Source organism: Lissotriton vulgaris, chromosome 1_1 (assembly GCF_964263255.1).
Source record: "Lissotriton vulgaris chromosome 1_1, aLisVul1.2, whole genome shotgun sequence".
Lineage (NCBI taxonomy): Eukaryota > Metazoa > Chordata > Amphibia > Caudata > Salamandridae > Lissotriton > Lissotriton vulgaris.
The window spans coordinates 2088105368-2088121824 of NC_141685.1; the positions used below are offsets into that span (position 1 = coordinate 2088105368).

The 16457-nt window shown below is 45.2% G+C and overlaps 1 pseudogene; it reads right to left on the bottom strand.

The window, feature by feature from the left end:
- Nucleotides 1–15427: 15427 nt before the first annotated feature.
- LOC147751641 (serine hydrolase BPHL pseudogene) lies at nucleotides 15428–16164 on the bottom strand (annotated as a pseudogene).
- Between the last annotated feature and the right edge of the window lie 293 nt (nucleotides 16165–16457).

Genomic DNA, 16457 nt, shown 5'->3' on the forward strand with positions numbered 1-16457 from the left:
TCAAGTTTGGATTTACCTCTGCTTACCATGTACCCGACTTACCACAGGCACAATTCTCACGACGGACCTAGAGCTATCAGGGAAAATGGTAGACAGGTCTAACATCAAATACACGTTATAATCAGTAAAATACTTTCCACAATTCTGTAAAATGACCACAGACACCTGATGAAGTTTAAAACTTTATATAAGAATTCAAAGAGAAGATGCCAAGATAATAAGCGATACACAGAATAATATATCAAACATTAAAATCAACACCAATAGGTAACTTTGCATCAAAAATATGACCATTAGGATATATGGGAAAACTAAAGGTAGAAGTTTTTGGAACAAAACTAGTCACTGCAATTTTATACTAGAACATAGGAATGGGGATGAGACCTAGAACATGTACTTAACCTAAGTGTTTAAACTATTCTTGCTAAGTTCACTGCAATCCACTAAAGGAAAGGGAAAAACGGGAACATGCTATTGCTTTATAAAATCAATGAACTCCTAAAGGAGAGGGGGAAAGAAGGAACCAACTAAAAATTCAGACACATATATTTGATATATCAACGGCAATAGAGCAACATCACAGGTAAAAATGCTTTAACAGATCAGGCAAGAGAGAGAGAGAGAGAGAGATACGCAAACCCACAATCAATAATTACCTAGTTCAGATTGAAGACCAACCCTGGCCACGGGTCAGTTGGGAAGACGGGGACAGGGACCCTCAGAAAAGGAATGCCAGAATGCGAGCAGGTACAGCTCACGGACAGTAAGGACAGGATACCCCTCAGGTTCAGGTCAAAGGACTGGGCCTCCCAGGGTACGACCAACACCCACAGCTTCGGACAGCAACGCCTGCGTTACCCCCTCCTGCAAGTAATCCGCCAAAAACCCCGATTGGATTTTCGAATTCCCCAGCAAAGTGCTTCGCCAGCACTTAGGATTTTCCACCCCTTAGGAGATTTGTGGAAAGTATGGACAAAGTGCTCCGCAGCACTTTCAGAATGAGCACCTATTGAGATCGTAGGGTCAGTGACAGGTCTGCTACTCGGACAAGTCGGACAATTTTCCTAAGCTAAACTAGGGCAATTATACTGTTTTGGGGACCCTTAGACCACCCACTAATGTTGCAAGTGACAGTTTCCCACATTGTGATTGGTCAGGAGAGGTGGTGCGGTCATTACCACCTCCTAGAATTCAACGTTCCCATCATAATTATTCAATTTTGCACACCCGCCCCCCTGGTTCACGTTCCCAGGCATAGGAATACAGAAGACAATGCAAGAGTCCAGCATATAGCAACAGTGTATGACAATTCAAGGTGTAATCTTGCATCTTCGGGATGGGTTCCCAGGCGCATCGGGCTCCAGGAGCCAGCTGGCTAGTTTTAGCTTCTGCGCAGTTAGGACTCTCCCTGGTCAGCTGACAGGGTTCAGAGGAGCCTCAGCATGGCGTCGCTCATGTTTGCCCCAGCCCACAAAGACGCGGTACATGAAAAGTAAGCGAAAACAAATTAAAATCATACATAAAAATGATCGCACTGTATACCATGATAAAATCTAACCAACCCTTATTTTATAATGACTATAGCATTATGGATTAGTGCGAAAAGACAGATAGGCAAAAGCAGCAGTAGCAAGCAGAGAGCGTGGTGAGAGACAAGCGGCCATATTTTGCATCAGTGCGCATGAGCACAGAATCCCTCCAGAATGCGAGTGCGTCACATCACATGGGTATGACCGACGCATGCGCAGACTGAATCTCAGCGAAGCAGCCATTTTAAGTGCAAGCTTCGTTTTAGTACGGAAAAAACAAACAAGCAAGCATCCTGGGGACACCCGCGTGTTGGGAAAACACTTTATAAATGACGAATAATGAGGTTAATATTATTATGCAGTTTAGACAAGGGTTTTGCATACGAGCAAGGCGCTTTACGTGCGAATCCTTGCTCCATCAATCCCCTCTTTGATGATATTTACTATCATCACTACATGAAGGAAACAGATGCCAACTTTTCTCATTCATCCACATCGTCCATTTCAATTTCAATAAACTTATTGTTTAGTTTTCTTTCAGCTTCCCTATGAGAGTGGTGATTTTTCGCCTTTTTGTAAATTGCACTCTTTAACTCTTCTAGTTCTAGTTCATCAATGTTTCTTTTCACCCCCCTCTGATTTACTGTATATTTCTTTTTGCACTTTTGGCATTTGCAGCAGATAAAAATGATCAACACAATCACACCTATTATAACTATTGGCATCAGTATTTTCCACAAAAGATTCTTACCCAAGTTAGTAAACCAACTACCTATAGAGGAGAGACCTCCAGTCAGTCTCGTCCAGGCACTGTCAACCTCCAATGGTTTGAGTTCCCTTTCCAAATTAGTTATGTTCTTCACATATTGTTTTAATTCGATACTTTTATCAGGAATGTAAGTGCAACAATGTTGCGCTTTCAGCATTCTACAGACTCCGCCCTCTTTTGCTAATAGGGTGTCAAGGGCAAGACGGTTTTGTAAAACCATTGATCTGATCGCAACCATTTCCGTATTGACCAGCAGGAAACCAGCAGCAGTGTCCGTTGATAACCGGTCCACTACTGTAGACAATTTGCAGATTCTATGAGTGTTCAGAACTACCCCCATTCCAGGTATCAGTGCACTAAAAATATCACCTATAATTTCACCTACACTTTCACGTCTACTACGCACTAAGCCATTAGTTTCTTCATCGCTTCCAGCTGCATTATTCACATGGTATATTTTCGGGAAAACAATGCCAAAGTAGCAGCTTCCATACCAGTGATCCGGCAATTTGAAATAAGCCTTGTTCCCACATATATAATATATTCCGGGAAACACAGGTTCTGACCCATTTTTGAATCCCCAACCTCCAATTACCTTGTAATTATGTTCACACTCGCTGGAACCGATGAATACATTGTTATAGTACTCTGTCTTTTCCCTATGGATACAAAGTTTCCCCTTTCTTTCAAAATCCAGCAACAAGGCAGGACTGGCTTCGCCTTCCGAGGTGTTATCCATGTGCTCAGCCCACCTAGGGATTCTATCCTTCTCGTCATTTGCCTTCTTCTGAAACTTTTCTCTCCTTCTGTCTGCCATCTTTATAAACATCTTTTCCTGCTCTTGCAGTGAACAGGTCAGATTATCTTCTCTTGCTTGGTCTACATCTATGTTACCTATAGTCAGGAAATATTCTCCCATATAGCGGGTCACGTCACTTGTAGTATGTACACGGTTCAAGTGTCCTCTAACAGGAAGTTCAGAAAATACTACGTCATCATTTGAATAATAGTACTGCAAGGTGCTCCTATAGAACAAGCTAGCTAATATACTACAGGAGATTCCATAGGTCAAAGGTAGATGGTGGTATGTCACGCCTTCAGCCACTGAGGTTGGTAGCTTCATGCAGACATAACAGTCCTCTATTTCCATAGCTTCTACATAATGCACTAACAAGTTAGCAAAAACATTTAGATGCGTCCTGTTTTTCATTTTGTGAAAATGTAGTCCATCCTCATCTGGTGCTTCTAAATTAGGTCGTGTGTGTGTCAGTCCTACTCTTTTGTCGTGTCTTACTAGGCTTCGTGGTGTTTCTGCAGTCTGTACAACCCCTACATCTACTGCTTCGGGTTCAGTAGGGGACAAGTTTGGATCTTTACTTATCATAAAAGGTAGAAAAACAGTTAGTCCTATCCACATTACTATTAGCATGGCTACACTACATAAGCATATCTTACAACAGGTTTTGAGACACCCACACCGGGATCTCCCAGAGACATTCGGATCAGACATATTTAGCTTACAGGTGGCTTTTGCTACCCCTCTTCGTTTCTTTGCACCAAAGGCTCACTTAGGGGCTCTCTCAAGGAGGGTCTTCGTCCGAACTCCGATCAGCAATGGACTCGATGTCACTGTTGCCACTGTGGTGTGGCTCGTCAATTTCCTCCAACACAAAGTACGTCCACTCAGGACTCCGATACAGTCGGTTCTGTTTCTTTATTCTGTCGCTCTTTCTCAGCGATTTGCCTTGGGCTGCATTTCTTTCACTTTGAGCCCTTTTCCGGTCTTTATCGTTTTCTTCGACTGTCTTTAGTCTGAGCCTTAGTCTCTTGACGTATCGGGGTGCACTTCTTCCTCCGTGCCTCCCAGTGGTTGAGGAGACTTCGCCTTCCTCGTGCACTCTTTTCACTTTTTGTTGTGGCACTTCTGTTTCCCTGCCTGTCTGACTTGTTCCAGGTCTTTCATCTACTTCTTCTGCCTGGTCCCTAATCTGTCCCTGCTCAGATTCAAATCGCACTTTCTTTTTATTTCTGGTTACTGTTGTTTCCGTTGTCTGAGCACTTTGATCTAGTTCTATCTGTTCCTGTTCATGCTCTTCGATCTCTTCGCTTTCTTCTGCATGAACGTCAGCTCTAATTTCTAACTGTCCCTTTCTCGGCTCTGGAGTTTCAGGAGGAGTCTCGAGGTCTTGATCTGACCCTACTTGGCCTATGTCCTGATCAGGTGTGTTGTGGCTTTCGTTGACCTGACCTTCTTCTTCTATTTCTGACTCACCTGGACTATCCCACTCACTGTCTAAGTAAGAATATTTCCGGGTTCGTATTGGATCATGAACTGGTTCGTCGGCGGGATACCATTCAACGTCTCGACTTGTGCTCGGCAGTTCGATGTCAGCTAGCTCCGGACTCTCTTCCTCGGAAGCCTCTTCAGCTGCGCTGCCTTCAGCTCCAGTCGCGTTTTCTCCAGATACCCGCTTTGTGTGGTGGCGTGGATCCACTTCGGTACACCAGCGCACTTCACAGCAGTGGTAGTGACGAGGATCACTTGTCGTGGCTTTCCCCACCTTGGTTTCAGGCAACTGCTCCGGGTGTGTTTCTTTAACACCACCCAGTCTCCTGGTTGCAGATTGTGTGCTGGAGTCTTTGGCCACTCGTCTTCTGTCTCTCCAATCTGCTGAGAGAGAGAACGCACTTGGTCACCCAGCTGCTTGCAGTATTCTAGCACCATATCATCAGAAATGCTTAGCAGTTTGTTTCCGGGTACCCATGCCTGGCGCATCACTCTTCCCATCAACACTTCATGGGGACTTAGGCCAGTCTTTCGGTTCGGGATACTTCTCAAACTCATCAGCACCAGGGGTAAAGCCTCTATCCAGTTCATTTTTGTGGAATCACACATTTTTCCCAATCTGGACTTCAGGGTGCCATTTATTTGTTCCACTACCCCAGAAGCCTCTGGATGGTAGGCACAGTGCAATCTTTGCTTCATTTTGAATGCTTTACAGAGTTCCAATAGGACATCGTTGGCAAAATGCCCACCTTGGTCCGTTTCGATTGTCTCTGGGATTCCGTACCTAGGTATCAACTCCCTGAGCAATAATTTGGCTGTGGTGATAGCGTCATTTTTCTTAGCTGGATATGCTTCCACCCACCTGGAGAATAGACAAACTATGACTAAGATATATCTATATCCTTTGCATCTGGGCATGGTTATGAAGTCTGCCTGCATTCTAACGAAGGGCCCTACTGCCTTTCCAATAGTGCTCTGCTTCACTACAGTCTTCTTTCCTGCATTGAATTGCTGACACACTAGGCACCTCTGGCAAAGCCTTTCCGCCTGGTTCCTGAACTTTGAATTACAGAACACCTGTTCAAACACCCGACACATCGCGTCTCTTCCCATATGTGTTGGCTCATGTATCATTCTGACCATGGGGTCGATCAAACTATCAGGCAGTACAGGCACCCCAGTCGGATTTACCACCACACCATCTTCTCTCAACTCGCATTCATTTGCGGCCCACCTGCCCTTTTCTTGCCTGTCTGTGGCTTGTTGTAACTCCTTTAATTCTTCCCACGTTGACACATTCTCAAACAACATAAGTTGGCAGCTGGTTCCATCCCACAGGGCAATTTGTAGGGACATATGGTGTCGGGCACAAAACTGTGCAATTTGGTCAGCGTACCTATTACCGGCAGTCACATCATCATTTCCAGATCTGTGAGCCGCACACTTGACCACAGCCAATTCTTTGGGTAATTGGATAGCTTCCAGTAAGTCATGCACCACCTTCCCATTTCGGATAGGTGTGCCTGAGGAAGTCATGAATTCTCTTTGTAGCCACAATTGGCCGAAGTCGTGAACGACCCCGAAACAATACTGGCTGTCGGTGTAAACAGTTATTCTCTTGTTCTTACCCCTCTTACAGGCTCTGGTTAACGCAATGAGCTCTGCCACTTGTGCAGATTTCACCTCGCGCATGTAAGATGCTTCGATGGTTCCTGTCAGTGTAACCACAGCATAGGCAGCACTCAGACTCCCACTCTCATGTCTCAAACACGAGCCATCCACGAACATTGTTTTATCCCCGTCAAGTAGCGCTATTTCACGGATGTCGGGACGGGGTTTTGTGCTATATTCAGTCAGATCGATGCAATTATGTTCCCCGTCCTCATCAGATTCTACATCCAGAGGGATAGGTAACAGTGTCGCAGGGTTTAGGACATTGCACCGGGAAATAGTTACATTTTCAGCACCAATCAAAATTCTCTCATACTTAGTCAGCCGACTAGGTGTGAGGTACTGGGTCTTAGTTCTAGTCAGTAGGATGACAACAGAATGAGGAACATAGACAGTGACGGGATGTCCCATGACAATGTTCTCACTCTGTTCCAGACTGACGCAAGTAGCAGCAACGGCTTTTAAGCATCCAGGCAGTCCAGCAGCCACTGGATCTAGGGTGGCCGAAAAGTAGGCTACTGGTCTTCTGACTAATCCGTGCTCCTGGGTCAGGACTGAAAGAGCACAATTTTCTCTCGTGTCACAGAACAGCTCAAATGGCTTAGTGTACTCAGGCATACCCAATGCAGGTGCGGTACATAGACAGTTTCTCAGAGTTACCCAAGCATTCATGCTTTCACTGTCCCAATGGACGGGGTCTTCTACTCCTTTCTTTGTCATATTTATCAAGGGTCGGGCTAGAGCCGCAAATCCTACAATCCATTGTCTGCAGTAACCCACAACTCCCAAGAACATTCTCACCTCTTTCTGTGTTCTGGGCAGTTCCATTGCTTTGATTATTTTGATCCTTTCGGTAGTGACTTTCCTGATTCCTTTTTCTATCTGATGCCCCAGATACTTTACTGAGTTTTTACAGAATTGTAATTTGTCAGGCGACACTTTATGTCCTCCTTTTCCTAAGTGATTCAGCAAGGCAATTGTGTCAGTGACACAGTCAGTCTGGGTTTTAGATGCCACTAACAGGTCATCTATGTACTGTACCAATACAGACTCTCTTGGCAGTACTAGGGATTCAAGGCACTTTTTCAGTATCTGGTTGAAAATCGATGGACTTTCGGTGTACCCCTGGGGGACACGATTCCAGACATAGATATGGCTGTCAAATTCAAAACTGAAAAGGAATTTGCTTTCTGGATGCAATGGGATGGAAAAGAAAGCGTGGCATAGGTCAATGACAGTGAACCATTCTGCATTCCAGGGAATCTGATATAGAATTACTGCAGGGTTGGGCACAATAGGACAGCAAGGCACAACAATTTGGTTTACCTTGCGCAAATCTTGCACCACCCGGTACTTTCCACTAGGCTTTTTGATCCCAATGATAGGCGAATTACAGGGGCTGCTCATCACTTCTTCTATTATTTCTGCTTCGAGCAGCCTGGTAATTTCGGTCGCTACTCCTGCTTTTACTTCTGCACTCATTTTGTACTGTCTGGTTTTGGGGTATACAGCATTTGTTTTTATTGCTATTTTCACTGGGTCCACATTTGCCATCAGGCCTACATCTTTTCCTGTGAAATCCCACACTTCTGGTACTACTCTTAGCTGGAGTTCTTCAGGTAAATCTTCAATTGTCAAAGGCTTGATATCAGCATCTTGTCTGACCAACATCAATTTGTACAGGCCATCTTCATCGGGGGTCTGAATTTCGACGCCATTTGGTGTGCAGAAAATGGTACAACGCATCTTGCACAACAAATCACGTCCTAGCAGGTTTACAGGACTGGAATCACAGACCACAAATCTGTGCATTTCCTTGAAATTTCCTATAGAAATTTCCATTGGTTCAGTTACAGGGGTACTTATTATCTGATTTGAGACTCCCACTACTTGGATTGCTTCTCCCGAGAGGGGTAGGTTAGGAACATCCACTGTTCTTACAGTAGATCGGGTAGCACCAGTGTCCAACAGAAAGGTGACGTCTTTTCCCTCAACCTTTCCTTCAATGTATGGTCCAGTCTGGTCTACCGGTAAGGAGGCGCCAAGTACGCACTCCTCATCCTCCCCTCTCAGGCCCCGTCAATCTTGATCCTCACAAAGGAAGGTATCATTTAGCAAGTACTGTGGAATGACTGCGTTTCTTTCACTCTCAACCTCCCATACTTCCGCCCTCTCATTCTGCTGACCCTGACTCTTAAAATTCTGTCTAGGAGCGCGGGGTACTGGAGGTAATTTTACCTGTTGCTGGGTTTTTCTTGTCCCCTCTTTCGGCACCTGCGGATTTAAACCATTTACAGGGGCATTACCGGCCTGTAGGTGTGGACACTCGTCTCGCCAATGCCCCATCTGGCCGCACCCATGGCACGGAAACTTTTTCATGGCCTCTTCACGACTCATTTTAGGTCTGGGCTTTCCTCCCCCCCCAGTATTGGTATTCTGAACATTATTATCAGAAGTTATTTTACTTAACTGTTTTTCTTGCTGTTCAGCTAATTTCACCTGTGCCCACATGACCTTTTCCTTGAGGGCCTTCTTTTTATTTTCGATTTCATCTTCGCAGTATTTTGCATATTTCAGGACATCATCTATGGGTTTTCCCTGCCAACTGATTTTGTTATCTCGAATCCATTGTGAGATTTCAGGCCTTAATCCTAGCACAAACCTATAACTGAAATGGGTCATGTCTTTCATGTCTACATTATCGATACCACTGTAAGTTTTGAATACCTGCAGTAACCTTTCATAAAATGAATGCACCGTTTCATCACGTTCTTGGGTGGTTCTATCTATACGGGTCCAATCTGTCTCTTTTGCTGGTACCTTTTTCTTGAGGTATTGTATGACTTGCTCATATTTCCTCATTACTTCAGGTGCAGGAGCTCCTGTTTTCTCATCTCTGGGAAATTCCTCACTGGGCCAATCAATTTCAATTTTACAGTCGGTCCACAAATCTACAGGGACCACAATGTCGAAAAACCCATCCAGGTCTTTCAGTAGACACTTCTGAACTTTTATGAAACGTTCTACCTGTCTGTACCAGTCAACTGGTTTCTCACGTAATTTCGGGAAGTCGTTTGTAAATGACACAATGTCTTGTCTGGACCAAGGGACATGGACATATTTTCCTCCCGGGACCTCTCTCATGGGGCACAATTTTTCTGTTGGGGTTACTTCCTTTAATACGAATTCTGAAGTTACTGACCCAGCCCTGCTGCCTTCCTTTTTCTTTGCCCACCTGGTTCTCCATTTTCCCACTTCGCCCCATTTCTGCAGGATTTTCAACAATTCTCTTACTTGGATCTGTTTTCCCATCACATTCAGGCTTTCTAAATCCTTGTCTGAGAAGTCCACTCTGTAGGGTTTCTGAAGAATTTTGGAGCGACTAACATCAACTCCCATTTCTGTGGCGGTATCCATTATCTTTTCATGGAGCACCCTAGCACTCCGGGTAAGACTTTTACTGATGAATAGTAACTCTTCTTCATTATACGAGCTTAGGCGCTCAACTCCCACGTTCCCAGCCATCATTTCTTCTATTTCTATTCTTAATTTATATATTTCCAATGCTCTAGGTTGGGGAGTGGTCTCCTTCTCTAGCTCCTTTGTCCATCTGTCCAATTCTTCAGGGGAAACCAAAGTGGCACTCCTAACTCCAGTTGCACTTTCAATCACCACCTCCTTTGGTCTGGGCTGACTTCTTGTCCCTGCTATACTGGCCCTCGACTCCCGTATGGGCAGATCCATCAGAACCACAGATTCACACTCACTTTCCTGATCCTCATCTATGAATACTTCTTTCCTCGGGGTCTGGATGCTAGGAGTAGGCAGTATTGGGGTGATAACAGGAGGATGGGGGCTAGTCAGGTCATTTCTATACATGGGAATAGCAGGACCAATAGTTACCGGAATAGTCAAGGAATCAGGATGGGGATGCATCTGGGCAATGGTTCTAACTAATTCCTCTCGCTGTTTAGTCAGGGCTTCTTTCTCTTTTTCCTGCAACCCCCTTTCAGCAGAATTGCCATGCAATACCTGAGGTACTAAGGACGGATAAATACTCGGGGCAGTCGGAGCAACCAATCGAGGGGGACTTTCTCCGAATGGCTGATAATTTGGGACTGTGGACTTAGGTCTGCAAAACCCATCCCTTTCACTAGTTTTACTGCCTGTAGCTGTTCCGTCTGTATCACTTTCCCTCCTACTTCGGGGGTAATTTGTAAAGGGATTTTGAGAATGCACCGGTTCTGATTCTGCAACATAGGGAGGTGGATTCTTCATTAACAAATCTTCCAGGTGTTCATCTTCTATGTCCCCCATAGGTGCTAGGTGATGGGTCTTTTCTTTACATTTTCCTCTCTTCTCTTCTAATACCCCCATCATAGGGAACAGCCCTTCAGTTAACATAGACTGCCTCCACTGTTTCATTTTCTGCTCTTTGGTTGGCGTTGGAAGCCTGGGATACCACTTACTCACCCCCTTATCCATTCGGGGTTTATCTCGCTCTGCAGCCTCAATCTCCCATTCCTCTAAAGCTTCGTACTGGGTCAACCTAGGTCTAGGGTGTAATTCATTCATGCGGGTTCTTAGGTTAAACAGGATCCGACCATTAAACGTACCTTCAACAGGGAATGCTAGGACTCCGTCATCTACAGTATACTTTGCCCAATTTTCTAGCCAGACACAAGTGTGATACCCTTTATCAAACAACATGAAAGAAGCAGGGGTATTTGGCGGGGGAATGAGTACGCCTTCCCTCGTTCTAATGGGCTTGTCAGTTTTGAAAAAATTCTTTATTTTATCGGAGAATGACAGTTTTCTCTTTATTCCATACATCATGTGCGGTCTACCTCGTACAATCTGCTCCTTATAAAATCCTAGGTATTTTGGATTTGGTATGAAATCTGGATACCACATACAACTCTCCAGACTCGCTTCTATCTCGGCTGGATTAATTTTGTTTACCTTTGTGCTTCCAATGCTAGCGCGACTTTTATTTCGCACCACCCAATCAGGTCAGAGAATACAAATACGGTTAACCAATGGGTGCGCGGCCTTTTCGCAAGACAGAGTCTCACGCTTCGGCACTCACCCCTCCTTTACAAATTCAGCTCCACTACCCACCCGCTGTTTTGACCAATACCAGCGCGGCACGGAGTGACGTCAGAGCAGCTCTCCGACTGACTCCCTCCTTCACAAGGTAACGGAAACTTTTTACTCTCTCTAAAGTGCGAGTGCAAGTTTTAGTTAATAACACGCAACGTTTGCCACTATGTCTGAGTGTTCTAAAGAGAGAAAAGACTTTTCTTTCGCTACTAGTAAACCACTTCTGTCTACTTTTCATTCACTCTGGATAGACTTCGTTGCCTGTCCCTTCACACCAGTAACATAGAACCCGTTATTCTTCTGACTCATCCACCTTAGTCGGGGATATGTACTGAGCCAGGATTTCACCAGCGAACTATTTTACTTACCAGACAAGCCTCAGAGACCCTACTACTCCTTCCGTATGCGACCCTTACTAGGTGATATCGCAATGAAAGTTTTATAAAGGACTCGTAGCTATCATTCACTCTAAAACAAAAAGGACCTAATTAGTGCTTCCAGTTACTCCTTTAACCCTGCACTAATGATTCAAACCCTAGTGACTTCAACAGCTAACCGGATTCTACTCACCGTTAGCTAAAATACTTCCCCGGGGATTCGGACTACACTGAACACTTACAAACAATTCTGGGTTAATTCAACATGCAATATTTATAGCAGCAATGCAAAAAAAAATCATATACATTTACATATAAAACCTTAAACATTTCAAAATTTTGAATCAATACAGTAGAAAATCAGCAGCACGTTTTATATTCACGGTTTGTTTATGAACTATCCTGTCTACCTAATCTAACTAGTCCAAACCATCCTCTGGCTGCCAGAAAATTACTGCTAGAGCGCGCAGTTTCCCCCAGGTCACCCGAGTTACCAATTCCTTTACACGCACTGGGCCCTTGGCGTGCAAAAACCTTTTATTATCACACTAATTTTGTTTGGGTGAACTGGGTGAGGATTTCTCCTCCTGCACGCTGCTAAGAGTAATCAAGTTTGGATTTACCTCTGCTTACCATGTACCCGACTTACCACAGGCACAATTCTCACGACGGACCTAGAGCTATCAGGGAAAATAGTAGACAGGTCTAACATCAAATACACGTTATAATCAGTAAAATACTTTCCACAATTCTGTAAAATGACCACAGACACCTGATGAAGTTTAAAACTTTATATAAGAATTCAAAGAGAAGATGCCAAGATAATAAGCGATACACAGAATAATATATCAAACATTAAAATCAACACCAATAGGTAACTTTGCATCAAAAATATGACCATTAGGATATATGGGAAAACTAAAGGTAGAAGTTTTTGGAACAAAACTAGTCACTGCAATTTTATACTAGAACATAGGAATGGGGATGAGACCTAGAACATGTACTTAACCTAAGTGTTTAAACTATTCTTGCTAAGTTCACTGCAATCCACTAAAGGAAAGGGAAAAACGGGAACATGCTATTGCTTTATAAAATCAATGAACTCCTAAAGGAGAGGGGGAAAGAAGGAACCAACTAAAAATTCAGACACATATATTTGATATATCAACGGCAATAGAGCAACATCACAGGTAAAAATGCTTTAACAGATCAGGCAAGAGAGAGAGAGAGAGAGAGATACGCAAACCCACAATCAATAATTACCTAGTTCAGATTGAAGACCAACCCTGGCCACGGGTCAGTTGGGAAGACGGGGACAGGGACCCTCAGAAAAGGAATGCCAGAATGCGAGCAGGTACAGCTCACGGACAGTAAGGACAGGATACCCCTCAGGTTCAGGTCAAAGGACTGGGCCTCCCAGGGTACGACCAACACCCACAGCTTCGGACAGCAACGCCTGCGTTACCCCCTCCTGCAAGTAATCCGCCAAAAACCCCGATTGGATTTTCGAATTCCCCAGCAAAGTGCTTCGCCAGCACTTAGGATTTTCCACCCCTTAGGAGATTTGTGGAAAGTATGGACAAAGTGCTCCGCAGCACTTTCAGAATGAGCACCTATTGAGATCGTAGGGTCAGTGACAGGTCTGCTACTCGGACAAGTCGGACAATTTTCCTAAGCTAAACTAGGGCAATTATACTGTTTTGGGGACCCTTAGACCACCCACTAATGTTGCAAGTGACAGTTTCCCACATTGTGATTGGTCAGGAGAGGTGGTGCGGTCATTACCACCTCCTAGAATTCAACGTTCCCATCATAATTATTCAATTTTGCACACCCGCCCCCCTGGTTCACGTTCCCAGGCATAGGAATACAGAAGACAATGCAAGAGTCCAGCATATAGCAACAGTGTATGACAATTCAAGGTGTAATCTTGCATCTTCGGGATGGGTTCCCAGGCGCATCGGGCTCCAGGAGCCAGCTGGCTAGTTTTAGCTTCTGCGCAGTTAGGACTCTCCCTGGTCAGCTGACAGGGTTCAGAGGAGCCTCAGCATGGCGTCGCTCATGTTTGCCCCAGCCCACAAAGACGCGGTACATGAAAAGTAAGCGAAAACAAATTAAAATCATACATAAAAATGATCGCACTGTATACCATGATAAAATCTAACCAACCCTTATTTTATAATGACTATAGCATTATGGATTAGTGCGAAAAGACAGATAGGCAAAAGCAGCAGTAGCAAGCAGAGAGCGTGGTGAGAGACAAGCGGCCATATTTTGCATCAGTGCGCATGAGCACAGAATCCCTCCAGAATGCGAGTGCGTCACATCACATGGGTATGACCGACGCATGCGCAGACTGAATCTCAGCGAAGCAGCCATTTTAAGTGCAAGCTTCGTTTTAGTACGGAAAAAACAAACAAGCAAGCATCCTGGGGACACCCGCGTGTTGGGAAAACACTTTATAAATGACGAATAATGAGGTTAATATTATTATGCAGTTTAGACAAGGGTTTTGCATACGAGCAAGGCGCTTTACGTGCGAATCCTTGCTCCATCAGGCCCAGGTTGTGTAGTAGTATTCCGTCTTGCGGGAGTGAACTCGTCACTGGATTCGTCTTCTAGGGCTTCTAGGTAATTCTTAAAGTATTCCCGCCAGTCCTCCCACTTCATCTGTGGTTCCCCGGGCCTGGGTAGGAATGGAATCGGCGCTGTGAGTGAGGACGCTTGACTACTCATTTTCGCCTGTCTTCCTGGTTCACCCCCTTGATTTCTGGGGCTGCCTGGTGCGTCTTCGTTCTCCCCTCTATTTCTGGGACTGCCCGGTGTGGTGACACTCGCTGTTTGCGACGTGTTGGTGCTTGGGTTTTCTCTACCCCTTTCCTCTTGGTCACCCTTTTCCGCCAGGGCCTCAGTGGGGGCGCACTCTTGTTCCAACCGTGCTTTGCGTAGGCTGTCGCTCTGCGGGGCCCTTGGTCCACGTGGTGCGGTTGTCCGAGCTTCTGTGCCTCTGCTGCGCTCTTCCTTTGCTTATCGCCGTGCTTTCCGCGTGCTTCTCCGCCTCTTGTGTTGGGGCGCAGTCTGATGGTGTCTCCTGGTTCTTTCCCTTCTCTCCACTTTCGTTTCCCTCTGGTTCGTTTTTTTTTTTATGTGGGGAGAGATCCCACTCCTCGTCGCCACTGTGGAAGTGCAGGCTTCCCTGCTGAATGATTACCAGTGACACGAAGTGCAGTAAGCAAGCGTTATATTTATTAGGCACTAAATACACAGAAGAGCACTGGGCGTCTTATCACTATCGCGCTCCGATCTGCTCTGCCGGCGCAAACCGCTGTTCGCACATGCACACTCCCGTGTGCCGTTCCTCAGAGCGTGTTATGTCACACGCTGTTGGAGCAACTAGAACGCCGACACCACACGGCACAAAACATTCTGCACCCTGCTGAGCACTGGAGCATTACTACGAGGCACAAACATCCTAAACGTAGCACACAAAACCTACACGCGGCGGCATGGGGTATGTGATCCCAAAAATCAACAGGCCCCAGTGGGCCGCGATCACAATACATGAGAGGAAGCAAGCGAAGCAGGCCTTGGGTTAATCGTACTACCCAGTAGAGTCTTGCTAAATGTACATGATTATTACATCTTTACAATTAAACTTCTCCCTGGACAGTTTCGGAACTTGTGTTTACGTTCAAAAGTCTTCAGCTAGTCTGTTAAATTCTTCTGGGACTTCCAAATGTAGGTTATGTTTGCATTCTGGCAGCACGTGCAGCTTTGAATCTTTAATCTGCTGGTGAATGAACTCTGGTTGGGAAGACTGGATCACGGGATCCTTCTGGCCATGTAGAATTAACGTCGGGCACCTGATATCAGGCAGCCGCTGACGGAAAATGTTCCCATTGGGATTGCTCGTGAACTGGAACAGTCTTTCCACAAGTGCGTTGTAGCTTTCAACCAAGTACTCTATGTCATACATTTCCTCCATAGCTTTCCTTGCATTTTGCTCCAATTAGAAATGTCTAAAGTAGTTTAAATAAGTTTTACGTCCTTTTTTATGTCATAGGATAATGCCTCCCAAACAACCATTTTATGGACAAGTCCAGGGTATTTCGCAGTTGCTATCAAGGCTGACATACCCCTGCTACTCCACCCCAGCAAAGAAAACCTCTTGAAGGACAAGGCCTGCATCAGACCCACTGCATCTGTTGCATCTCTTTCAAGGAAATCTGGTGGGAAACCTGTCTCTCCACTACCCATAGTCCCTAGAAGAAGAAGGATGGCATGCTTCCCTTGCCCTGGGAGCTGATAGTGTGGATGGACACCATTCACTTCAACTTTCGCAGAGGTCACATATGAAGAATAAGAAACAGATGGCTCGGCTGGGATCTGTGCCACAGAGTTCATCAGCTGATAAAGGCGGCGTTGAGCTGTCCTTTCCCTCCAATGGGCAATGATCCCTTTTGGGCACCAAGGGTGCAGGGTGAGGTTTCTGATAAAAGAGCTCGGAGTATTGGTTCAGAACGACGTTCTTCTGGTGTCTGGAGGAAGGAGAAAAGTAAAAAAAGAATAATTCTGCTGAGGCAGAGTGGTAGACATGTGATAGAGGCAGCAAGACATGTTGCAGTATCACAATTGTGGAGGTGTCCTATAGGAGGACATCAGAGAAGTCTGATGTATTGGCCAGTTACAGACCTGATGCGTGCTCAGTAACCAGAATAGTC